This window comes from Cetorhinus maximus, chromosome 9, assembly GCF_964194155.1.
Source record: "Cetorhinus maximus chromosome 9, sCetMax3.hap1.1, whole genome shotgun sequence".
Lineage (NCBI taxonomy): Eukaryota > Metazoa > Chordata > Chondrichthyes > Lamniformes > Cetorhinidae > Cetorhinus > Cetorhinus maximus.
In genome coordinates this window covers 87,839,945-87,866,015 of record NC_135887.1, presented here as the reverse complement: position 1 = coordinate 87,866,015, position 26,071 = coordinate 87,839,945, and positions in this window count along the sequence as shown.

Below are 26,071 nucleotides of genomic sequence, written 5' to 3'. Positions count from 1 at the left end.
CAGAAGTTTCATAGCTTGAAACAGCGAAAGGAGAGCGGGAGTTTCACAGTTAAAAACAGTGAGAGGATCGTGGGAATTTCACATTTTGAAACAGCAAGAGGAGAGCGGGAGTTTCACAATCTGAAACAGCGAAAGGAGAGTGCGAGTTTCACAGTTTAAAGCAGTGAGAGGATCGTGGGAATTTCACAATTTGAAACAGTGTGAGGAGAGCGGGAGTTTCACAGTTTAAAGCAGTGAGAGATTCGTGGGAATTTCACAATTTGAAACAGTGTGAGGAGAGCGGGAGTTTCACAGTTTGAAACAGCGAGAAAAGTATCGGAGGTTTCACAGTTTGAAACAGCAAGAGGAGATCCAGGAGTTTCATAATTTGAAACAGTGTGAGGAGAGCAGTAGTTTCACAGTTTGAAAGAGTCAGAGGAGAGCAGGAATTTCACAATTTGAAGCAGCGAGGGGAGAGCCAGGAGTTTCACAACCTGAAACAGCGGAAAGAGAGTGGGAGGTTCACAGTTTAAAGCAGTGAGAGGATCGTGGGAATTTCACAATTTGAAAGAGTGTGAGGAGAGCGGGAGTTTCACAGATTTAAACAGCAAGAGGAGATCGGGAGTTTGATACCTTGAAACAGTAAGAGGTAAGCAGGAGTTCCACAATTTGTAACAGTCAGAGGAGTGCCAGGAGTTTCACAGCTTGAAACAATGAAAGGAGAGCAGGGGTTTCACAGTTTGAAAAAGTGAGAGGAGAGTGGGAGTTTCAAAGTTTGAATCAGTGAGAGGAGAGCCACAAGTTTCACAATTTGAAACAGTGAGAGGAGATCCAGGACTTCCACAACTTGAAACAGTGAGAGGAGAGCCGGGCGTTTCAAAGCTTGAAACAGTGAGAGGAGACCCGGGAGTTTCAGAATTTGAAACAATGAAAGGAGAGCGGGGGTTTCACAGTGTGAAAAGTGAGAGGAGAGCCACGAGTTTCACAGTTTGAAACAGTGAGAGGAGAGCCAGGAGTTTCACCATTTCAAACAGTGTGGGGAGAGCAGCAATTTCATAGCTTGAAACAGAGAGAGGAGAGCAGGAGTTCCACAATTTGAAACAGTGTGAGGAGAACCAAGAGTTTCACAGATTGAAAGTGTGAGAGGAGAGCAGTAGTTTCACAATCTGAAACAGCGAAAGGAGAGTAGGAGTTTCACAGTTTAAAGCAGTGAGAGGATCGTGGGAATTTCACAATTTGAAACAGTGTGAGGAGAGCGGGAGTTTCACAGTTTAAAGCAGTGAGAGATTCGTGGGAATTTCACAATTTGAAACAGTGTGAGGAGAGCGGGAGTTTCACAGTTTGAAACAGCGAGAAAAGTATCGGAGGTTTCACAGTTTGAAACAGCAAGAGGAGATCCAGGAGTTTCATAATTTGAAACAGTGTGAGGAGAGCAGTAGTTTCACAGTTTGAAAGAGTCAGAGGAGAGCAGGAATTTCACAATTTGAAGCAGCGAGGGGAGAGCCAGGAGTTTCACAACCTGAAACAGCGGAAAGAGAGTGGGAGGTTCACAGTTTAAAGCAGTGAGAGGATCGTGGGAATTTCACAATTTGAAAGAGTGTGAGGAGAGCGGGAGTTTCACAGATTTAAACAGCAAGAGGAGATCGGGAGTTTGATACCTTGAAACAGTAAGAAGTAAGCAGGAGTTCCACAATTTGTAACAGTCAGAGGAGTGCCAGGAGTTTCACAGCTTGAAACAATGAAAGGAGAGCAGGGGTTTCACAGTTTGAAAAAGTGAGAGGAGAGTGGGAGTTTCAAAGTTTGAATCAGTGAGAGGAGAGCCACAAGTTTCACAATTTGAAACAGTGAGAGGAGATCCAGGACTTCCACAACTTGAAACAGTGAGAGGAGAGCCGGGCGTTTCAAAGCTTGAAACAGTGAGAGGAGACCCGGGAGTTTCAGAATTTGAAACAATGAAAGGAGAGCGGGGGTTTCACAGTGTGAAAAGTGAGAGGAGAGCCACGAGTTTCACAGTTTGAAACAGTGAGAGGAGAGCCAGGAGTTTCACCATTTCAAACAGTGTGGGGAGAGCAGCAATTTCATAGCTTGAAACAGAGAGAGGAGAGCAGGAGTTCCACAATTTGAAACAGTGTGAGGAGAACCAAGAGTTTCACAGATTGAAAGTGTGAAAGGAGAGCAGTAGTTTCACAATCTGAAACAGCGAAATGAGAGTAGGAGTTTCACAGTTTAAAGCAGTGAGAGGATCGTGGGAATTTCACAATTTGAATCAGTGTGAGGAGAGCCAGGAGATTCACAATTTGTACCAGTGAAAGGAGAGCGGGAATTTCACAGTTTGAAACAGTGAAAGCAGAGCGGGAGTTTAACATTTCGAAACAGCAAGTGGAGAGCCGATAATTTCACAAGTTTAAGCAGTGTGAGGAGAGCGGGAGTTTCACAGTTTAAAGCAGTGAGAGGATCGTGGGGATTTCACAATTTGAAACAGTGTGAGGAGAGCGGGAGTTTCACAGTTTGAAACAGTGAGAGGAGAGCCAGGAGTTTCACAGTTTGAAACAGTGAGAGGAGAGCAGGAATTTCAAAATTTGAAGCAGCGAGGGGAGAGCCAGCAGTTTCACAGTTTGAAACAGTGAAAGGATCGTGGGAATTTCACAATTTGAAACAGTGTGAGGAGAGCGGGAGTTTCACAGATTGAAACAGCAAGAGGAGATCGGGAGTTTGATACCTTGAAACAATAAGAGGAGAGCAGGAGTTCCACAATTTGTAACAGTCAGAGGAGTGCCAGGAGTTTCACAGCTTGAAACAATGAAAGGAGAGCGGAGGTTTCACAGTTTGAAAAAGTGAGAGGTGAGCGGGAGTTTCACAGTTTGAAACAGTGAGAGGAGAGTAGGAGTTTCACAATTTGAAACACTGACAGGAGCGGAGGAGTGTCCCAATTAGAAACAGCGAGAGGAGAGCAGGAGAATCAAAACTTGAAAGATCGAGAGTAGAGCCGGGAGTTCCACAACTTGAAACAGTGAGAGGAGAGCAGTAGTTTCACAGTTTGAAACAGTGGGAGGAGAGCAGGAATTTCACAATTTGAAGCAGCGAGGGGAGAGCCAGGGGTTTCACAACCTGAAACAGTGAGAGGAGAGCCGGAGTTTCACAGTTTGAAACAGTGAGAGGAGAGCGGGATGTTCACAGATTTAAACAGTGAGAGGAGAGCCACGAGTTTCACAATTTCAAACAGTGAGAGGAGAGCAGTAGTTTCACACTTTGAAGCAGTGAGAGGAAGGCCAGCAGTTTCACAGTTTGAAACAGCAAGAGGAGAACCGGGAGTTTCACAGTTTGAAATATTCAGAGGAGAGCAGTGTGGGGAGAGCAGCAGTTTCATAGCTTGAAACAGTGAAAGGAGAGCGGGGGTTTCACAGTTTGAAAAAGTGAGAGTAGAGCGGGAGTTTCAAAACTTGATAGAGCATAGAGCCGGGAGTTCCACAACTTGAAACAGTGAGAGGAGAGCCAGGAGTTTCAAAGTTTGAATCAGTGAGAGGAGAGCAGGAATTTCACAATTTGAAGCAGCAAGGGGAGAGCCAGGAGTTTCACAATTTGAAACCGCGAGAGGAGAGCGGGAGAATCAAAACTTGAAAGAGCGAGAGTAGAGCCAGGCATTTCACAACCTGAGAGGAGAGCAAGGGTTTCACAATCTAAAACAGCGAAAGGAGAGTGGGAGTTTCACAGTTTAAAGCAGTGAAAGGATCGTGGGAATTTCACAATGTGAAACAGTGTGAGGAGAGCGGGAGTTTCACAGATTTAAATGGGGAGAGGAGTGTTGGGAGTTTCACAGTTTGAAACAGCAAGAGGAGATCGGGAGTTTGATAGCATGAAACAACAAGAGGAGAGCAGGAGTTTCACAATTTGAAACAGTGAGAGGAGAGCAGGAATTTCACAATTTGATGCAGCGAGGGGAGAGCCAGGCGTTTCATAACCTGAAACAGTGAGAGGTGAGCTGGAAGTTTCAAAGTTTGAAACAGTCAGAGGAGAGCGGGAGTTTCACAGTTTGAAACAGTGAGAGGAGAGCCACGAGTTTCATAATTTGAAACAGTGAGAGGAGATCCAGGAGTTTCACAATTTCAAGCAGTGAGAGGAGAGCAGGAGTTTCAAAACTTGAAAAAGCGAGAATAGAGCCGAGAATTCCACAACTTGAAACAGTGAGAGGAGAGTCAGGAGTTTCACAATTTGAAACAGTGAGAGGAGAGCAGTAGTTTCACAGTTTGAAAAAGTGAGAGGAGAGCAGGAGAATCAAAATTTGAAAGAGTGAGAGTAGAGCCAGGCGTTTCACAACCTGAAACAGTGAGAGGAGAGCAGGGGTTTCACAGTTTAAAACAGTGAGAGGAGAGCGGGAGGTTCACAGATTGAAACAGCAAGAGGAGAACCGGGAGATTCACAGTTTGAAACACTGAGAGGAGAATAGGAGTTTCACAATTTGAAACAGTGAGAGGGGAGCCAGGAGTTTCACCATTTCAAACAGTGTCGGGAAAGCAGCAGTTTCATAGCTTGAAACAGTGAGAGGAGAGTAGTAGTTTCACAGTTTGAAACAGTCAGAGGAGAGCACGAGTTTCACAATCTGAAACAGCAAAAGGAGAGTGGGAGTTTCACAGTTTAAAGCAGTGAGAGGATCGTGGGAATTTCACAATTTGAAACAGTGTGAGGAGAGCGGGAGCTTCACAGATTAAAACAGCAAGAGGAGTGTTAGGGGTTTCACAGTTTGAAACAGCGAGAGGAGAGCGGGAGTTTCACAGTTTGAAAAAGTGAGAGGGAGCTGGAGTTTCAAAACTTGAAAGACCGAGAATAGAGCCGGGAGTTCCACAACTTTAAACAGTGAGAGGAGAGCCGGAGTTTCACAGTTCTAAACAGTGAGAGGAGAGCAGGAGTTTCACAATCTGAAACAGCGAAAGGAGAGTGGGAGTTTCACAGTTCAAAGCAGTGAGAGGATCGTGGGAATTTCACAATTTGAAACAGTGTGAGGAGAGCCAGGAGTTTCACAGATTAAAATGGCAAGACGAGTGTTGCAGGTTTCACAGTTTGAAACAGCGAGAGGAGATTGGGAGTTTGATAGCTTGAAACAATAAGAGGAGAGCAGGAGTTCCACAATTTCTAACAGTGAGAGGAGGGCCAGGAGTTTCACAGCTTGAAACAATGAAAGGAGAGCCGGGGGTTTCACAGTTTGAAAAAGAGAGAGGAGAGCAGGAGTTTCAAAACTTGAAAGAGCGAAAATAGAGCCGAGAGTTCCACAACTTGAAACAGTGAGAGGAGAGCCAGGAGTTTCAAAGTTTGAATCAGTGAGAGGAGATCCAGCAGTTTCACAATTTGAAACAGTGAGAGGAGAGCAGGAATTTCACAATTTGAAGCAGCGAGGGGAGAGCCAGGAGTTTCACAGTTTGAAACAGCGAGAGGAGAGCGGGAGAATCAATTCTTGAAAGAGTGAGAGTAGAGCCAGGAGTTTCACAACCTGAAACAGTGAGAGGAGAGCAGGAGTTTCACAGTTTAAAACAGTGAGAGGAGTGCGGGAGGTTCACAGATTGAAACAGTGAGAGGAGAGCCACGAGTTTCACAACTTGAAACAGAGAGTGGAGAGCCAGGAGTTTCACAATTTGAAACATTGATAGGAGAGCAGGAGTTTCACAATTTGAAACAGTGAGACGAGAGCCAGGAGTTTCACCATTTCAAACAGTGTGGGGAGAGCAGCAGTTTCATAGCTTGAAACTCTGAGAGGAGAGCAGGAGTTTCACAATCTGAAACAGTGTGAGGAGAGCAGGAGCTTCACAGATTAAAACAGCGAGAGAAGTGTTGGGGGTTTCACAGTTTGAAACAGCGAAAGGAGAGTGGGAGCTTCACAGTTTTAAACAGTGAGAGGAGAGCCGGCAGTTTCAAAGTTTGAAACAGTGAGAGGAGAGCCAGGAGTTTCACAATTTGAAACAGTGAGAAGAGAGCAGGAATGTCACAATTTGAAGCAGCGAGGGGAAAGCCAGGACTTTCACAATTTGAAACAGTGAGACGAGAGCAGGAGTTTCACAATTTGAAACAGCGAGAGGAGAGCGGGAGAATCAAAACTTGAAAGAGCGAGAGTAGAGCCGGGAGTTCCACAACTTGAAACAGTGAGAGGAGAGCCGGGAGTTTCGCACTTTGAAACAGTGAGAGAAGAGCCAGGAGTTTCACAATTTGAAACAGTGAGAGGAGAGCGGGAGGTTCACAGATTGAAACAGTGAGAGGAGATCCAGGAGTTTCACAATTTGAAACAGTGGGAGGAGAGCAGTAATTTCTCATTTTGAATCAGTGAGAGGAGGGCCAGCAGTTTCACAGTTTGAAACAGTGAGAGGAGAGCCATCAGTTTCACAATTTGAAACAGTGAGAGGAGAGCAGGAGTTTCGCAGTTTAAAACAGTGAGAGGAGAGACGGAAGATCCACAATTTGAAACAGTGAGAGGAGAGCTGGAAGTTTGGTACAGCAAGTGGAGATCCAGTAATTTCACAGTGTGAAACAGTGAAAGGAGAGCCGGGAGTTTCACAATTTGAAACAGCCAGAGGAGAGTTGGAGGTTTCACAGTTTGAAACAGTGCGAGGAGAGCAGGAATTTCACAATTTGAAGCAGCGAAGGGAGAGCAGGAGTTTCATAGCTTGAAACAGCGAAAGGAGAGTGGGAGTTTCACAGTTAAAAACAGTGAGAGGATCGTGGGAATTTCACATTTTGAAACAGCAAGAGGAGAGCGGGAGTTTCACAATTTGAAACAGTGAGAGGAGAGCGTGAGTTTCACAGTTTGAAACAGTGAGAGGAGAGCTGGAGTTTCACAACTTGAAACAGTGACAGGAGCGCGGGAGTGTCACAATTAGAAACAGTGCGAGGAGAGCGGGAGTTTCAAAGTTTGAAACAGCGAGAGGAGAGCCGGGAGTTTCACAGTTTGAAACGGCAAGAGGAGAGAGGGCGGTTCATAGCTTGAAACAATGGGAGGAGAGCAGGAGTTCCACAATTTGAAACAGTGAGAGGAGTGCCAGCAGTTCCACAGTTTAACACAGTGAGAGGAGAGCGGGTGTTTCAAAATTTGAAAGAGCGAGAGTAGAGCCAGGAGTTTCACAACTTGAAACAGTGAGAGGAGAGCAGGAGCTTCACAGTTTTAAACAGTGAGAGGAGAGCAGTAGTTTCACAGTTTGAAACAGTGAGAGGAGGGCCAGGAGTTTCACAGTTTGAAACAGTGAGAGGAGAGCCAGGAGTTTCACAATTTGAAAGAGCGAGTGTAGAGCCGGGCATTCCACAACTTGAAACAGCAAGAGGAGACCCGGGAGTTTCACAGTTTAAAACAGTGAGAGGAGAGCAGTTGTTTCACAATTTGAAACAATGGGAGGAGAGCCAGGACTTTCACCATTTCAAACAGTGAGGGGAGAGCAGGAGTTTCATCGCTTGAAACAGTGAGAGGAGAGCGGGAGTTTCAAAGTTTGAAACAGCAAGAAGAGAGCCAGGAGTTTCACGGTTTGAAACAGCAAGAGGAGAGAGGGCAGTTCATAGCTTGAAACAATAAGAGGAGAGCAGGAGTTCCATAATTTGAAACAGTGAGAAGAGTGCCAGGTGTTTCACACTTTGAATCAATGAAAGGAGAGCGGGGTTTTCACAGTTTGAAACAGTGAGAGGAGAGCCGGGAGTTTCACAGTTTCAAACAGCAAGAGAGTGGGCGTTTCACAATTTGAAACAGTGTGAGGTGAGCGGGAGTTTCACAATTTGAAGCAGCGAGGGGAGAGCAGGAGTTTCATAGCTTGAAACAGCGAAAGGAGAGTGGGTGTTTCACAGTTAAAAACAGTGAGAGGCTCGTGGGAATTTCACAATTTGAAACAGTGTGAGGAGAGCGGGAGCTTCACAGATTAAAACAGCGAGAGGAGTGTTAGGGGTTTCACAGTTTGAAACAGCTAGAGGAGAGCGGGAGTTTCACAGTTTGAAAAAGTGAGAGGAGAGTGGGAGTTTCAAAACTTGAAAGACCGAGAATAGAGCCGGGAGTTCCACAACTTTAAACAGTGAGAGGAGAGCCGGAGTTTCATAGTTCTAAACAGTGAGAGGAGAGCCGGCAGTTTCAAAGTTTGAAACAGTGAGAGGAGAGCAGGAGTTTCACAATCTGAAACAGCGAAGGGAGAGCAGAAGTTTCATAGCTTGAAACAGCGAAAGGAGAGTGGGAGTTTCACAGTTAAAAATAGTGAGAGGATCGTGGGAATTTCACATTTTGAAACAGCAAGAGGAGAGCGGGAGTTTCACAATCTGAAACAGCGAAAGGAGAGTGCGAGTTTCACAGTTTAAAGCAGTGAGAGATTCGTGGGAATTACACAATTTGAAACAGTGTGAGGAGAGCGGGACTTTGATCGCTTGAAACAATAAGAGGAGAGCAGGAGTTCCACAATTTGAAACAGTGAGAGGAATGCCAGGAGTTCCACAATTTAAAACAGTGAGAGGAGAGCGGGTGTTTCAAAATTTGAAAGAGTGAGAGTAGAGCCAGGAGTTTCACAACTTGAAACAGTGAAAGGAGAGCAGGAACTTCACAGTTTTAAACAGTGAGGGAAGATCTGGGAGCTTCACAGTTTCAAACATTGAGAGGAGAACCAGGAGTTTCACAATTTGAAACAGTGAGAGGAGAGCGGGTGTTTCACAATTTGAAACGGTGAGAGGAGAGCTGGAGTTTCACAACTTGAAACAGCAAGAGGAGAGAGGGCGGTTCATAGCTTAAAACAATGGGAGGAGAGCAGGAGTTCCACAATTTGAAACAGTGAGAGGAGAGCCAGGAGTTTCACAATTTGAATCAGTGAAAGGAGAGCCGGGAGTTTCACAATTTCAAAAAGTGAGAGGAGAGCCGGGAGTTTCACAACTTGAAATAGCGAGAGGAGATCAGGAGTTTCACAGTTTTAAACAGTGCGAGGAGACCCGGGAGTTTCACGGTTTGAAACAGTGAGAGGAGACCCGGGAGTTTCATGGTTTGAAACAGCGAGAGGAGACCCGGGAATTTCATGGTTTGAAACAGTGAGAGGAGAGCGGGAGTTTCACAGTTTGAAACTGAGAGAGGAGAACCAGGGATTTTATGGTTTGAAACTGCAAGAGGAGAGCGGTAGTTTCACAGTTTGAAACAGCAGGAGGAGAGCGGGAGTTTCACAATTTGGAACAGCGAGAGGAGCGTGAGAGTTTCACCGTTTGATACAGCAAGAGGAGAGTGGGAGTTGCGCAGTTTGAAACAGCGAGAGGAGAGTGAGAGTTTCACCGTGCGATACAGCGAGAGGAGAGTGAGGGTTTCACCGTTTGATACAGCAAGGAGCGTGGGAGTTTCACAGTTTGAAACAGGGAGAGGAGAGTGGGAGTTTCACTGTTTGAAACAGCATATGATCGATACTGGTGTTAATAAAATTAATTACAATAAAGTGCAGAGAGCAGGGAATTCTTCAAACCTAAAGAGCAGGATACCAGAGTAATTAATTAACTGAAATACTATAGTGATCGCAGGACGGGGAATGTGTTGTCGCTGCAGCATGTGAGGGCTACTGGACATCAAGGTGATCCAGAGCGAACAGATCTGAACAAGCGTTTGCAGCTTGAGAAACTTCGGATCCGAGTTAAGGAGCTGGAGTCCGAGCTGCAGACATTGCGCCACATCAGGGAGGGGGATTGTTACCTGGACACTTTGCTCCGGTAGAGGGTGACAACCCTCAGATTAGGTAATTCAAATTTGGTCTGTGATCAGGGACAGGAGGGTGTGACTGCAGGTGAGGCAAGTATGGGGACAGAGGGTAGCACTCGAGAAGCCTCACCCTCTGCAATTGTCCAACAGTTACGAGGTTCTTGCAAACTCTGTAGATGAGAACGGGGACTGCAGGGAGGATGAGCGAACTGACCACAGCACTGCAGTACAGGGACCCATTCAAGTTGGGGGAGGAAATTGGATAGTAGTAATGATAGGCGACAGTATAATTAGGGGGATATATATTGTTCTCTGCAGCCAAGAGTCTGAGTCCTGAAGGCTGTGTTGCCTCCCTGGTGCCAAGGCTAAGGACATCTCCTGAGGGCTGGAGAGGAACTTGGAGTTGGAGGGGAGGGATCCAGTTGTGGTCATCCTCGTTGGTACCAATGCAATTGATAGGACTAGAAAGGAGCTTCTGCTGAAAGAATTTGAACAGTTAGGCGCTAAATTAAAAAGCAGAACCTTCTATGTAATAATCTCAGGATTACTACCTGAGCCACGGGCAAACTGGCATAGGGTAAAGAAAGTCAAGGAGTTAAATATGTGGCTCAAAGGTTGGTGTAGGAGGAATGGGTTTCAGTTCATGAGGCACTGGCACCAGTATTGGGGTAGAAGGGAGCTGTTCCAGTGGGACAGGCTTCACTTGAACCGTGCTGGGACCAGTGTACTGGCGAATCAGATAAATAGGGCTGTAGAGAAGCCTTTAACCTAAATAAAGGGGGGGAAGGGTTCTGAAGAGGGGATACGTAGGTTTACAAAGCAAAGGGATATGGCAGCATTGCAGGGCAGCTATTTAGGTAATGATACCCAGAGTGAGACAGGAAGGGACAGAGCGTACAAATATAAAAAAACAGCAGCAAATAGGGTCAAATGGGGAAAAATGGTAAAAAGGCAAAATGAATGGCTCTTTACTTAAATGTACAGAGACATGGTTACAAGGAGTTCAAAGCTGGGAACTAAATATTCAGGGGTATGTGACTTATCAAAAGGACAGGCAGGAGGGAAAGGGTGGTGGGGTAGCTTTGTTAGTACGTAAGGATTACATATGATAGCAAGAGACGATCTTGGATTGGAAGATATAGAATTCACATGAGTGGAGGTAAGATATAACAAGGGGAAGAAGACACTGGTGTGAGTAGTCTATAGGCCCTCTAACAGTAGCTATACTATAGGTCAGAGAATAAATCAGGGGATAATATGGGCATGTAAAAAAGGCAGTACATTAATCATGGGTGACTTTAATCTTCATGTAGATTTGGAAAATCAAATTGGCTGAGAGAGCCGCAAGCAAAAATTCATAGAGTGCATATGGGACAGTTTGCTAGAACAATATGTTGTGGATCCAACCAGGGATCAGGCTATTTTGGATCTGGTAATGTGTAATGAGGCAGGTTTAATAAATAATCTCAGAGTAAAAGATCCTCTAGGAAACAGTGACCATATCATGGTAGAATTTAGCATTCAGTTTGAGAGTGAGAAACTTGGGTCGGAAAAAACTGTGCTAAACTTAAATAAGGGTAATTACAAAGGGATGAGGGCAGAGTTGGCTGGAGTGGGCTGGGAAAGGAGCTTAGCAGAAAAGACGGTTGATGAACAATGGCAGACATTTAAGAAAATAGTTCATTATTCACAACAAAGATTTTTCCCAGTGAGGAAGAAGGATTCTAGTAAGGGGATAAACCAACCATGGTTAACCAAAGAAGTTAAGGATAGTATCAAATTGAAAAAAAAACATACAATGTGGTAAAGATTAGTGGTAAGCCAGAGAATTGGAACATTTTAAAAACCAACAAAAGATGACCAAAATAATAATAAAGAGGGAGAAAATAAACTTTGAGGTTAAACTAGCAACTAATATAAAAACAGACAGTAAGAGCTTCTTTAAAATATATAAAAAGGAAAATAGAGGCCAAAGTGAATATAGGCCCCTTAGAGAATGAGGCTGAGGAAATAATTATGAGAAACCAGGAAATGGCAGAAGAGTTGAATAAATACTTTGCATCAGTCTTCACGGTAGAAGACACTAATAGCATTCCAAAAATATTTAATAATCAAGGGGGAAAAGTGGGGGAGGAAATAAATACAATAACTTTCACTGGAGAAAAAGTACTAGGGAAACTAATGAGGCTAAAGGCCGATAAGTCATCTGGACCTGATGAGTTACATCCTAGGATACTAAAGGAAGTAGCTACAGAGATAGTGGATACACTGGTGGTAATCTTTCAAGAATCCTTGGATACTGGAAAAGTCCCAGAGGATTGGAAAACTGCCAATGTAACACCCTTATTCAAAAAGGGAGGAAGACAAAAAAACAGGTAATTATAGGCCAGTTAGCTTAACATCCATCATTGGGAAAATGTTGGAGTCTATTATAAAGGATGTAATAGCAGAGCATTTAGAAATGCATAATATAATCAAGCAGAGTCAGCATGGCTTCATGAAGGGGAAATCATGCCTGACAAATTTATTAGAGTTCTTTGAAGAAGTAACAAGCAGGATGGATAAAGGGGGACCAGTAGATGTAATATATTTGGATTTCCAAAAGGTGTTCGATAAGGTACCACACATAAAGCTACTTAATAAGATGAGTCCATTGTGTTGGGAGTAGTATATTAGCATGGATAGAGGATTGTTTAACTAATAGGAGACAGAGAGTTGGAATAAGGGGGGCATTTTCAGGATGGCAACCTGTAACTAGTGGAGTGCCACAGGGATCAGTGCTGGGCCCACAATTATTTACAATATATATTAATGGCTTGGATCAGGGAAGTGAATATACTATCGTCAAGTTTGTGGATGACACAAAAATAGGTGGGAAGCCAAGTGGTGAAGATGACACAAGGAGTCTACAGAGGGATGTAGACAGGTTAAGTGGGTGGGCAAAAACTTGGCAGATGGAATATAACATGGGAAAATGTGAGTTTATGCACTTTGACAGGAAGAATAGAGGAGCTGAATATTATTTAAATGGAGAAAGACTGCAGAAAGCTGCAGCACAGAGGGATTTGGGGGTCCTCGTGCATGAATCAAAAAAAGCTAGCATACAAGTTCAGCAGGTAATAGGGAAGGCAAATGGAATGTTGGCCTTTATTTCAAAGGGAGTGGAGTATAAAAATAAGGAAGCCTTGCTAAAACTATACAAGGCACTAGTTAGACCACACCTAGAATACTGTGAGCAGTTTTGGTCCCCTTCTCTAAGAAAATATATACTGGCAATGGAGGCAGTCCAGAGTAGGTTCACTAGGCTGATCTCGGGTATGGAGGGATTTTCTTGAGGAGAGATTGAGTAGGTTCGGCCTGTACTCAATGGAGTTTAGAAGAACGAGAGGCGACCTTATTGAAACATATAAGATTCTTAGGTGGCTTGACAGGGTAGATGCTGAGAGGTTGTTACCCCTTGTGGGAGAGTCTAGGACCAGAGGGCATAATGTGAGGGTGAGGGGTCACCCATTTAAAAGAGAGATGAGGAGGAATTTCTTCTCTGAGGGGGTAATGAATCTGTGAAATTCTTTACTGCAGAGGGCTGTAGAGGCTGGGTCATTAAGTGTATTCAAGGCTGAGATAGATCATTTTTAATCAGTAAGAGAATCAAGGATTCTGAGGAAAAGGCAGGAAAGTGGAGTTGAGGATTATCAGATCAACCATGATCTCATTGAATGGCGGAGCAGACTAGATGGGCCAAATGGCCTGCTTCTGCTCCTACATCTTATGGTCTTATGGTCAGACCTTCCCAACCTTCCCCGACCTTCCCGACCTCCACCCGCTCCGCCGACCTTCCCGACCTCCACCCACTCCGCCGACCTTCCCGACCTCCACCCGCTCCGCCGACCTTCCCGACCTCCACCCGCTCCGCCGACCTTCCCGACCTCCACCCGCTCCGCCGACCTTCCCGACCTCCACCCGCTCCGCCGACCTTCCCGACCTCCACCCGCTCCGCCGACCTTCCCGACCTCCACCCGCTCCGCCGACCTTCCCGACCTCCACCCGCTCCGCCGACCTTCCCGACCTCCACCCGCTCCGCCGACCTTCCCGACCTCCACCCGCTCCGCCGACCTTCCCGACCTCCACCCGCTCCGCCGACCTTCCCGACCTCCACCCGCTCCGCCGACCTTCCCGACCTCCACCCGCTCTGCCGACCTTCCCGACCTCCACCTGATTGCTGAATACTTGTTGTTTCCTGCTTGCCACCCTTCCCACTGCCCATCTCCCGAGCCCTTGCTTGCTTCCGTTGCTTGGGACAGCCCGTAGAGCGGTCAGCTGATCAACACCATCAGGAAGCACCATGATTTCATCTCATGTTCTCAGTCAGCTCAACCATTGTGTATTTGCAGGTTTTGATATTTTATTGCAGTTTTTAAAAAATATGCGACTCTGTTTTACTGGCCTGCTCTGCCAGCTTGGCCTTGCGCTCCATCTGTGTAGGAGGGCAAGAGAGAGCACACGCTCTGAAAAGAAAGGAGTAGCCACTCACCTTCACACTGCTCACTGCTCCTCCAATCAGAGACTAGTTTTCTCCCGAATTTGCTGATAGCCAGTGAGCATATCAGCAGCAAACATGGGGGGAAATGGCCTGTGATTGGAGGAGCTCCTTGAAGACCTTTCATTCAACTTACCCGAAGTTTGAACAGTGAGTTCACAGGCAGGATACAGAGGCTTCAGGGTCCAGGTTGTGGCCTGTGGGCCAGGCATGAGACAAGCCTTATGTAATTGAACTTTAAAAGCACAACATTTAAATGTAACAATGGAAGTATAAATTTCAGGACATTGATGGCCTCAACCTTGAACAACGGTTCTATCCATCTCTGTAGTGGAGGTTGTCCGCAGCAGTGATTGCAGTTGATACGAACAAGGAGCAGAAATAGGCCATTCAGCACCTCGAGCCTGCTCCGTCATTTAATAAGATCACAGCTGATCTGACAATAACCTGATTTCTGCATCCCACCTACCCATGATAACCTATCACCCCCATGCATGCCAAGAACCTATCCACCTCTGGCTTAAAAATATTCAAGGACTCTGCTTCCACCATCTTTTCAGGAAGAGAGTTCCAAGCACTCATGACCCTCTGAGTGAAAACATTTTGCCTCATCTCTGTTTTAAATGGGCGACCCCTTATTTTTAAACAGCGACCCCTAGCTCTAGATTTTTCCACATCCTTTCCACATTCACCCTATCAAGTCCCCTCAAGATCTTATATGTTTCAATCAAGTCACTTCTTACTCTTCTAAACTCCAGCGGATACAAGCCTAGTCTGTCCAACCTTTCTTCATAAGACAACCTGCCCATTCCAGGTATTAGTCTGGTAAACCTTCCCTGAACTACTTGCAATGCATTTACATCCTTCCTTAAATAAGGTGACCAATACTGTACACAGCACTCCAAATGTGGTCTCACTAGTGCCCTGTACAATAAGCACAATTAAACACAACTTCCCTTCCACAAAATCATGTTAACTTTGCCTGATGACCTCGAGTGACCTGCTATAACTTCTTTAATAATAGCTTCTAACATTTTCCCTGTGACAGATGTTAAGCTAACTGGCCTTTAGTTTCCCGCTTTTTGCCTCCCTCCCTTTTTGAATAATGGAGTTACATTTGCTATCTTCCAATCCAATGGGACCTTCCCCGAATCGAGGGAGTTTTGGAAAATTAAAGCCAATGCATCAACTATCTCACTAAACACTTATTTTAAGACCCTAGGATGAAATCCATCAGGACCCAGGCTCTTGTCAGCCCGTAGCTTTAACAAGTTAATCAGTACCACTCCTCTGGTGACTGTAATTTTCCTGACTTCCTTCCCCACTTCCATTTCCTGGTTTATAGCTGCTTCTGGGATGTTAATTGTATCCTCTATAGTGAAAACTGATGCAAAATACCTGTTCAATTCATCTGCCATCTTCTTGTTTTCCATTATCAATTCTCCAGGCTCACTTTCCATAGGACCAATCACTTTGTTAACACTTTTTAAAATATTTATAAAAGGTCTTACTATCTGTTTTTATATTTCTGGCTAGCTTTCTCTCATACTCTAATTTTTGCCGCCTTATTAGTCTTTTAGACATTCTTTGCTGTTCCTTATATTCCATTCAATCTTCTGACCTGCCACCAGTCTTTTAATAATTATACAACTTTATCACTGTCTCCATGGACATGTCAGCCTGTAAAGACAATTCCCTTCACACATTACCAGGTAGGTGTCCCTGGGTCTGTAAACATGGCTTCATAACCAATGGCGGTTGCAAGAAGTCCATCCCTGGAGGAAAGCAAACCTCTTCTTTCAGCTTCATCATCCATGTCAAAAACGTCAATTTCTAATCCACTGCCATTTAAGGAAGTCTCCTTAGGGTAACTGGAAGTATCTCAGTTCCCGTTTCAGAAGTTAGTCCTTAAGAAGCCCTGATGAAAGGTCGGTGCCCTGAAATGCTAGCTATTTCTCTCCCCGCAAATGCTTCCAAATCTGTTGAGTATTTCCAGCATTTTCCATTTTTATTTCTGATTTCCAGCATCTGCAGTATTTTGCTTTTGTAAGAAATTTGTTCTTGGACCAAGGCTGAATATTTTGCTGACCATTGTACCACTATTTATGGCTAGGCTATACACACAGTAAGATCCCACCATAAGTGGCAAGACTTTCTGCCTGACCTCATTTGACATGATGAACAATAGGAGAGCTGCTCCTAAGACATTGTTATACACAGAGAATCAAGAGTGTATCAAGTAGGCACTTGGTAGTACAGAACTTGAGTAATCCTGAAAAAAGAGATATGTTATCAAAGCTTTTTGCCTTGCACTCATCAGGATGGCTCGCGAGGTAAACCAACAGTAAACGGAACAACAACTTATACTGCATGAGAAGAGAGTGTTGATTGGCTGGCAAGTGGATTCTGATTGGTTGCTACAGAGAATGCAGCAGAGGACATTCATTGCCCATCCCTAATTGCCCTTGAACTAAATGGCTTGCCCAGCCAGTTCAGAGGCCAATTTAGGTAAGAGCGGGAGATTTCCTTCCCCACAGCATTAGTGAACCAGATGGGTTTTTACAACAATCAATGATAGTTCCATGGTCACCATTACTAAGACTGGCTTTCAATTCAAGATTTTATTAATGAATTTAAATTCCACAAGCCGCCGTGGTGGAATATGAACCCATGCCCCTATAGGGATGAGCAATGATCTGATCAGGATATTTTGCCAAATAATCAACGCTCTCTTCTCATGCAATATAAATTGTTGTTTCCTTTACAATTGGTTTGTCTTGTGAGCTGTCCTCATGAGTGCAAGACAAAAATCTTTGATAGCATGTCTCTTTTTTCAGCAATACTCAAGTGTTTCAAGGAGTGAGTAGTGGTGTTGTGGTAATGTCATTGGATTAGTAATCCAGAGACCCAGGCTAATCCTCTGGGGGCACAGATTCATATTCCACCACGGCTTCACTAATGCTGTAGGGAAGGAAATCTCCCACTCCTACCTGGTCAGGCCTCATGTGACTCCAGGTCCACAGCAATGTGGTTGACTCTAAAATTGGCCTCTGAAATGGCTAAGCAAGCCACTGAGATCAAGGGTAATTAGGGATGGGCAACAAATACTGGCTACATCCCATGAAAGAATAAATCTTGTGAAAATTTCCAGCTGGTTTTCATGCACATTTACATCAACTAAAATTGCTTACCCACATCCAGACTTACTACAGATGAGTCTCGATCCTATCATATATCTTCAAGATATGGGAGAGAGTCATGTACCAGAGACTGAGAAATATAGTGGAAATTTATGAAGGCCAGTTTGAATTCATGCCTGGAAGCAGCACCACTGATGTAATTTTTGTTTCCAAGTGATGAAGAAATCTGATGTTTGTACTCATCAATCTGGAAGGCCTAGGGAGGCACTCCTGAGATGAGATTCATGGAGCCCATAAGAAGCATGTACAACTATTATATTGACAAGGAGTGCCTAACAAGAATAAGAAGCAGTGTGGGGGAGAATGAGAGTTTGAAAGTCAAAATTGGATTTACACCAAAGATCGGCACTAAACCCCTTCCTCTTCATGATTATACAGGTCATTGGTAAGACCACATCTGGAGTGCTGTGTACAGTATTCATCTCCTTATTTAAGGAAGGATGTAAATGCATTGGAAACAGTTCAGAGAAGGTTTACCAGACTAATACCTGGAATGGGTGGATCATCTTATGAGGAAAGATTGGACAGACTAGGCTTGTATCTGCTGGAGTTTAGAAGAGTAAGAGGCAACTTGATTGAAACATATGAGATCCAGAGGGGTCTTGAAAGGGTGGATGTGAAGAGTATGTTTCTTTTTGTGGGAGAATCTAGAACTAGGGGACATGGTTTAAAAATAGTGGGTCACCCATTTAAGACAGTGATGAGGGGAATTTTTTTCTCTCAGAGGGTCATGAGTCTTTGGAACTCTCTTCCTCAAAAGATGGTGGAAGCAGAGTTTTTGAATATTTTTAAGGCAGAGCTTTATAGATCCATGATAAGAAAAGGGGTGAAAGGTTATCAGGGGTAGGCAACAATGTGGGGCTGAGGTTACAATCAGATCAGCCATGATCTTATTGATTGGTGGAGCAGGCTCAAGGGGCGGAGTGGCCTACTCCTGTTCCTAATTCGTATGTTCGTATGGATGTTCTAACTAAGCAAATGAGACAGGAAGTGCCATGGTCAATGATGTTTGCAGATGATATTGAGCTATGTGGTGGGGTTGATGAGATCATGACTGAGTATCTGGAGAAAGGCATTGGAAGACAGGGGTATGAAGATCAGTGGACCAAAGGTCCAATTTATGGGCTGTCAGTTTGAGCCAAGGGAGGAGGAACAGAGTGAAGGTGTAAAGGTTATGGGTGAAGACTTGGAGAAAGTGGGTAGTTTCAAGTACCTGCAATCAGTGGTGGCAGAAGGTGGAAGTATGAAAATGGAAACTAAGCAATAAATGATCTCTTGTTGGAGTAATTGGAAGAAGTGTAGTAGAGTGTCATGTGATAGAAAAGAATCCCTGAAACTGTAAGGAATAATATACAAGACAGTTATAAGACCAGCCTTGTTATATAGTGTATAAACTTGGACAACACCAAAGAGAGAGGAATAATGACTGGATAGTAATGAGATGCCTTTGCTAGCATGGATATGTGGAGTAACTAGAAAGGACAAAATCAGGAATGGGCACATCAGGGGTCAATGAAGATTGTGCAAGCATTGAAGAAAGTTGCGGAAAAGAGATTGAAATGGTACAGTCATCTGTTGTGGAGACAGAGAGGAAATGAGGTGAGGGAAGTGATGGCGGAAGAAGGAAGACAGGAAGGCCGAAGCCCAGATGGAAAGATACATTGCTGAGAGACTTAAATGCAGCAGGATTAGAAGAAGAATTGGTGTCTGATAGAAGGAGATGGAGAAGGATGATCAATCAGCAAAGTGGCAACTCAAAGTAAAATGGGAGAAAATAAAAGAAGATGATCTTGGGCGGAATTTTCTTTTCCCACCAGCAGCGGGGATCATGGCAGGATTTAGCGGGAGGCAAAAAGTCTGTTTCCCGATGGCGGGATAAACTGTTGGAGTTTTGTTATCTCAACTTTCAAGGCGGGTTAAAGATGGGACGAGCTTCCCGATGAACAATGTCAGGAACTCAATTTGCATACATTAGCATCTCATGTATGCTCATTAAAAGGGCACTACATCGGTTTTAAGTTTGCCCTCCAAGTTAACTGTCCCACCAGTGAGAATTTAGAACATTCAGTTTTATGACTGTATATAAGTAGTGTGCACTTGGCGACCTTCAACTCTTCCATAACTTTGAGGTCAGTAGATGGTGTTTTCTTCTTCTTGGGGACCACACATTGCTTCACTGAAGTGCCGTTAGTAAACACTGCGCCAAGGCTGAATAGGGGAGGCAGGCAAAGGCTGGAGGCGGGGAGTGGTGTAGGGTGAAAGGGTGGAGCGAAGGCTGGGAAGGGGAGGCAGGCGAAGGTTTGAAGGGAGGGTAGGGTGGAAGGTAGAGCGAAGGCTTATGGAGGAAGGGTGGGAGAGTGTCCTGGGAGAGGGGGGTGTCGGGGAAGGAGGTGGGGAAAGAGTGTCTGGGGAAGGAGGGAGGATGTCCAGGGAAGGTTGGGGGAGAGAGTGTCTTAGAGGGCGGGTTCGGTGGTGTCGACTGTGGAGTCCTGGGTGGTGAACACAAGATACAGGTGATAGGGGGGAACAGCCACAGTTAGAGGGGGAATTGGGTGTGGTAGGGTGGCAGGTCCAGGGTGAACGTCTAGTAGTGAAGATCTCATCGGGTGGCTTGGGAGGAGGACTAGACAGGTGGCTCAGATAACGGGAGGGGTCAGGGTGGGCATGGGGACAGTAACAGGTGTCGGCTCTGAGGAGAGGAAAGGCATGTGGAAATGGATCATATAGGATCCGGGGTAATGTGGGGAGGTGAAAAGGTGACAAAGGGGAAAGGAATGGTGATGTTGGGTGGGTCTATGATGATGGGAGGGATGTTGGTGGGTGGCAGGGGGGAGGGTAGAAGTTGTGAAGCGAGTTTGAAAGGTGACGCGTGCCATTTTTGAAACTGACCTTGACCACGCAATGTGTCAGTGAGATCCCTCAAGGTGGGAGGAGGGTCTTTTTTGGGTGGGTGGAGTTCAAGGCCAGCCCGAGTGGCTGACTAAAGGGAGAGCCTAATAATTATGAGGCAGCTGGATGTCAAAGATGCTCAGTTGTGTTCTCTTCTCTTTGGTGAAGCCCACACAGCAGCAGGTTTGTTCCCAACTCATGGGTCTCATAACATCGAGATCCCAATAAGGTGAGGAGCTGCTGTTCATTCTGTGGCATTTGCCATTGGTTGCAGTTAGAGGCAGGGTGAAGGGAGGTAGGGAGGTGGAATGCTTCCAGGGGCACAGCTGATGGAGGGCAGCCAAGTCACAGCTCAAACTTTCATCCTCCGAGTGAATGGTCATGGCTGACGAGGGATCATGCGGTTAGTCTTTCTATGCTGCCAAGGCAATGGTCTCTCTATAGAGTTTTGAGGGTAGTGGAGACAAGTGGAAAAGTGTCCGCATGAGTTTCCTTGTGCATGGCTCTGATCACCCTTTTTTTATTAATTCATGGGATGTGGGCTTCGCTGGCTGGGCCAGCGTTTATTGCCCATCCCTAGTTGCCTTTGAGAAGGTGGTGGTGAGCTGCCTTCTTGAACTGCTGCAGTCCCTGTAGGTACACCCACAGTGCTGTTAGGAAGTGAGTTCCAGGATTTTGACCCAGCAGCAGTGAAGGAACAGCGATATATTTCAAGTCAGGATGGTGAGTGACTTGGAGGGGAACTTCCAGGTGGTGGTGTTCCCATCAACTGCTGCTCTTGAACTTCTAGATGGTAGTGGTCATGGGTTTGGAAGGTGCTGTCTAAGGAGCCTTGGTGAATTCCTGCAATGCATCTTGTAGATGGTACACACTGCTGCTACTGTGCATCAGTGGTGGAGGGAGTGAATGTTTGTGGATGGGATGCCAATCAAGTGGGCTGCTTTGTCCTGGATGGTGTCGAGCTCCTTGAGTCTTGTGGGAGCTGCACTCATCCAGGCAAGTGGGGAGTATTCCATCACACTCCTGACTTGTGACCTGTAGATGGTGGACAGGCTTTGGGGAGTCAGGAGGTGGGTTACTCGTCGCAGGATTCCTCACCTCTGACCCGCTCTTGTAGCCACAGTATTTATATGGCTAGTTCAGTTCAAATTCTGGTCAATGGTAACCCCCATATGTTGATAGTGGAGGATTCAGTAATGGCAATGCCATTGAACATCAAAGGGCAATGGTTAGATTCTCTCTTGTTGGAGATGGTCATTGCCTGGCACTTGTGTGGCATTAATGTTACTTGCTACTTGTCAGCCCAAGCCTGGATATTGTCCAGGTTTTGCTGCATTTGGACATTGACTGCTTCGGTATTTGAGCAGTCACGTATGGTGCTGAATATTGTGCAATCATCAGCAAACATCCCCACTTCTGACCTCATGATGGAAGGAAGGTCGTTGATGAAGCAGCTGAAGATGGTTGGGCCGAGCACACTACCCTGAGGAACTCCTGCAGTGGTGTCCTGGAACTGAGATGACTGACTTCCAACAATCACAACCATCTTTCTTTGTGCTAGGTATGACTCCAACCAGTGGAGAGTTTTCCCCCTGATGTCATTGACTCCTGTTTTGCTAGGGCTCCTTGATGCCACACTTGGTCAAATGCTGCCTTGATGTGAAGGGCAGTCACTCTCACCTCACCTCTGGAGTTCAACTCTTTGGTCCATGTTTGAACCAAGGCTGTAATGAGGTCAGGAGTTGAATGGCCCTGGTGGAACCTAAGCTGAGCGTCAGTGAGCAGGTTATTGCTAAGCAAGTGCCACTTGGTCGAAGAGCAATGTCTCCTTACGCATTCATGTATGAATGGAACGGGAGGAACAGACAGCTCTGGTTCTCCAGGATATTCTTTACCTTGAAGGGGTTGGGTGGGGATGCCATGTCTAGACGGAGGCCAGGTGAAGGGATTAGCACTTGCATGCTGGCTTTGAGATGGACGTGCTCCCTTAATATATCACTTCAATTCATTCACACATCCACTGAGGTGTCGATGCTGCAGGCTGCATCATCCAGATGAGGAGATGAAGGGCCCATCACTGGTTGCCACCGGGCTATCAGGGACAAGGGCCTGAGCAGCAAGAGGCAGTGGGGCCTCTATAGGGTCAAGAGACTGGCAAACGTGAACCACTGCAACGGTGAGCATTGGCCTGCCCATGGGCGTATCGCCGGTGGTGCTCTCATCTAGATATGAGCGAAAGGCAATGCTGGAGGCACCCTCGTTTGTCCCGGGATGTGGCTGCTCACATCTGTTAGCTTCTCCAGTACGAGCTGCAGCCGCAAGGACTCTGGAGGAGTAATGCGGAGCTCCTGGTCTGCAGCGAGTGAATGGCTGTCAAGGTGCTGTCTAAATATGGCACCAGGACCTTCGACCCCATGAGGTAACAGAGAGTAGGGCAACTTCCTGCCCACCCCACCACACGATTTGCTGAGCTCCTCGCTGGTGCATAATTAATTAGCTGAAAGGCAGAAGATTGTGCGTTCACCCGCTCATTGCCCAGTGGGAATCATGCCGAATTTCCCGTCTGCCACCGGACTTCATCTCCAGAATGAAAAATTCTGTCTGATGATGCTGGGGTTGATTTTCCTCCATTATGTACTGAGGGGATGCTCAGTTCCAGAGACTTAGATGTGGCTGGAGTGAGTCTCTGTTCTCTTTGCAATGCACTTCGATTTCTGGGATTTTCTCCATTAGGAGACACACTATTTGCACTTGAAGAAGGTGCAGACATAATAATCTGATGCAAATAACGCAGCAGTGACATAATGGTGCCTCCCACCTCATTTTTCTCTCCCAACATGGTGCAGCAGCATGAGTAGCAGTTGAAAGACATGGAATCTGCTGTATTGGCTAGACTTCCACCACATTTAGAGGCATATAACTTTGCTATGAGGTGCTTAGGGCCTATACTAATGGCCTGAACCTACAAATATGAATGGGTTCAAAACAGGTTATTGGAGCATATTTCACAAGGCAATGCACTAAATACCTGCTCATCTCACACCCATGGACACTGTAAATAACACAGGTGCAATTTAACTTCGGCAGGAGTGCAAAACAGAAAACGACAAATCAATGGAAAAGGCAGCGGGTTATAAACCAGGCTGCCCATTCACAATCAACCATTTTTTTCAACTGTTGAAGTCAAATTTCACCCCTGTACAAGTAATATGCAATGTATAAACTAAGGTAGGTCATGTACTGTCAATTATTTTATTTGTATACAATGCTGCCTGTTGGGTGGTATGGTTTGCCCAGGATAATAATGAAACATAGGGCAGAATTTTGCCCTCGTCGGGCAGACTCAGTGGGGGCAGGCGGGGGGAGCTATGCCCACAATCGGGGCCAAACCGCGATTTCGCGCTGGTGGGCCAATTAAGGCCCACCCAGCGTGAAATGCACAGGGTAGCACTCAGTGCTGCCTGTGTAGGTGGCGGCGGGAGGAGAGCGAGCGCGCAACCTCCCACGTGCATGTGGGTGTGCGCTGGAAAAGCTCCCTGAGGCACAGAGCTGCCTCAGGGAGATGAACAGTTTTGAAAACTAAAAATAAAAGTTTTTGAAAAGTTAAAGAAACATGTCCCCTCATGTCACATGAGCAGGGACATGTTAGAAATTACAATGAATTTTTAAAATTATTTTTAAAGACGGATTGAAACCTCATCCCGCCCTTGGATGAGGTTTCGCAAAAAATGCAAAGGCCGCTTGGCCTTTTCACCTGCCTTTTCACCTGCCCGCCAACTGTAACTCTTTCGAGTTATCAACAGATAGCATGTAACTCTTTCGAGTACATTCACAGTTCTTGGTTTCCGGGAGTGTGACATGAACCCACAACCTTCTGATTCAAAGGCGAGGGTGCTATGAACTGAGCCACAGCTGACACCTCAACCAACCGTAAGGTTGGACGGGCAACGAAAATTTAACTCAATTACTTTGTTAATGGCCTTAATAGTCCTTTTGATTGTCAGCAGACATGCTGCTAACTTCCACGCGCGCCCACCGGCCAAAATATCGCGCTTCATTTTACATTCGAGCAGGTCAGGCAAGCACCCGCCCACTTAGCAAAAAATCCTGCCCATAAAATAAAAACAAAAAGCACAGGAAACAGAAAGGCCAGTCAGGGTCTGAAAAAGAGTGAACAACTGGCACTTGGAATGTTAACCTATCTTTTTCATGTGTTTCTGTTTTTATTTGATTTCTAGCTTTCCCAGATCTTCTTTTGATCTTTAATATTTAAATGTATTTGATTGTCTCCAGTTCTGCTTGTTGTGGTGTCAGTGGGAAGCCTTTTGTCTACATAACACAAGCACATTCTTTGCTTTTTATTTTTTTTATCTGTCCTCCTTTCAACAGAGTGAAGAGATTCTATTGACCAGTGAGTTTCCACTCAGATAATAACATATCTTTGAATTTCCAATTACTCCCAATTACTTCATAAGCCAAATGAAGCCTTTTTGACAACAGTGTGTTATTCCTTGGGCTGAATGTATGAATCCCAGGGTTGTCTGTGTTGTTCAATGATTGATTGGAGTTGGTAATGTGTGGCAGCCAACTTGAATACATTACTGCCCATTTAGACTCTGTCATACACACAGGACAGCTCAGATGACTTTCTGTTTGGTCTACAGCTGCCAAAAACAATAATTTATTGATTAAGGTTTGCAAATAAGATCCCTTATGAGAACTTACACTAAGCAAACAAATAGGCCTTTCCCTTCTGTTCTGGAAATATTGCATTAAATGTATGATGCAGTTTCTTGTGGCCTTAAAGTGACAGGCCATTTAAACAAAGCTCCACCATAGTAGCAGACAGCTTTATTCACAGCTGTGCCTTTTATTACTAATTAAGCTCCATCAAAACTTAAGTATTTCCTTCATTATTATATAATGATACAGTAAAATTCCTTTTATCCAGAATTCTCCATTAACCGGAATTCTGGAGTCAGGTCTGTTTTTCGATTGGAGGCATCAAACTCACCGGTTACAGTTATTGGCGGCCTGTGCTCACTCTGGTCTCATCTTCCCTCGCGCTGCTCACTCGGTTCGCGCGCTCCCACACACCTCATGAGACCTCAAGACCTGCATGATCATCCTGCAGCTTTCTCATTGGACGAAAATGCGGAAGTCACCTTATATCTCAGTTAACCGGCATATTTGATTAACCAGCATCTCCCATTCCCACAGCATTCCAGGTAACAGAGATTTGCCTGTAAATTTTGCATTACATCAAAAAACAGAATATCCTCTGACTTGCCTGAGCAACAGCAAGCGACATCTGCTAATCACAAAAGTTTATTTTCCTCACCTTGGGACTGTATGTAATGATGTCCCATCTGATGTGAGAACAATTACTGTCAGCTAACAGTTTGTAAATAAGCGGTCTCCTCAGACGCTGCTTTCCTCTGTGCAGGCATGAGTATATGAGGTAACGAGGAGCAGCAGTTGATACTAACAGATGTCCTCTAGTCACAGTCTTGCTCCCATGTTATGTTGTGTGAATATTGGCCCATGAGATTGTTAAGGGACTGTAAGTCTTTTTTAAAGGATATTGAATAAAAACTTGTGTTGTTTTGCACAGGATGAGATAAGTATGAATAAGCTATGGATGTGAGTTTGTTTTATGGCTTATGAAAAAGATCTTAAAGATTCACAGCCTGACAGAAATTAGTAGTTCTACCGAACATCCAGCCTCACAGCTCAGACACATTGCTGACTTATTGCACAGTGCAGAAGAAGCTAGAGGAGAGAATGGAGAGATTA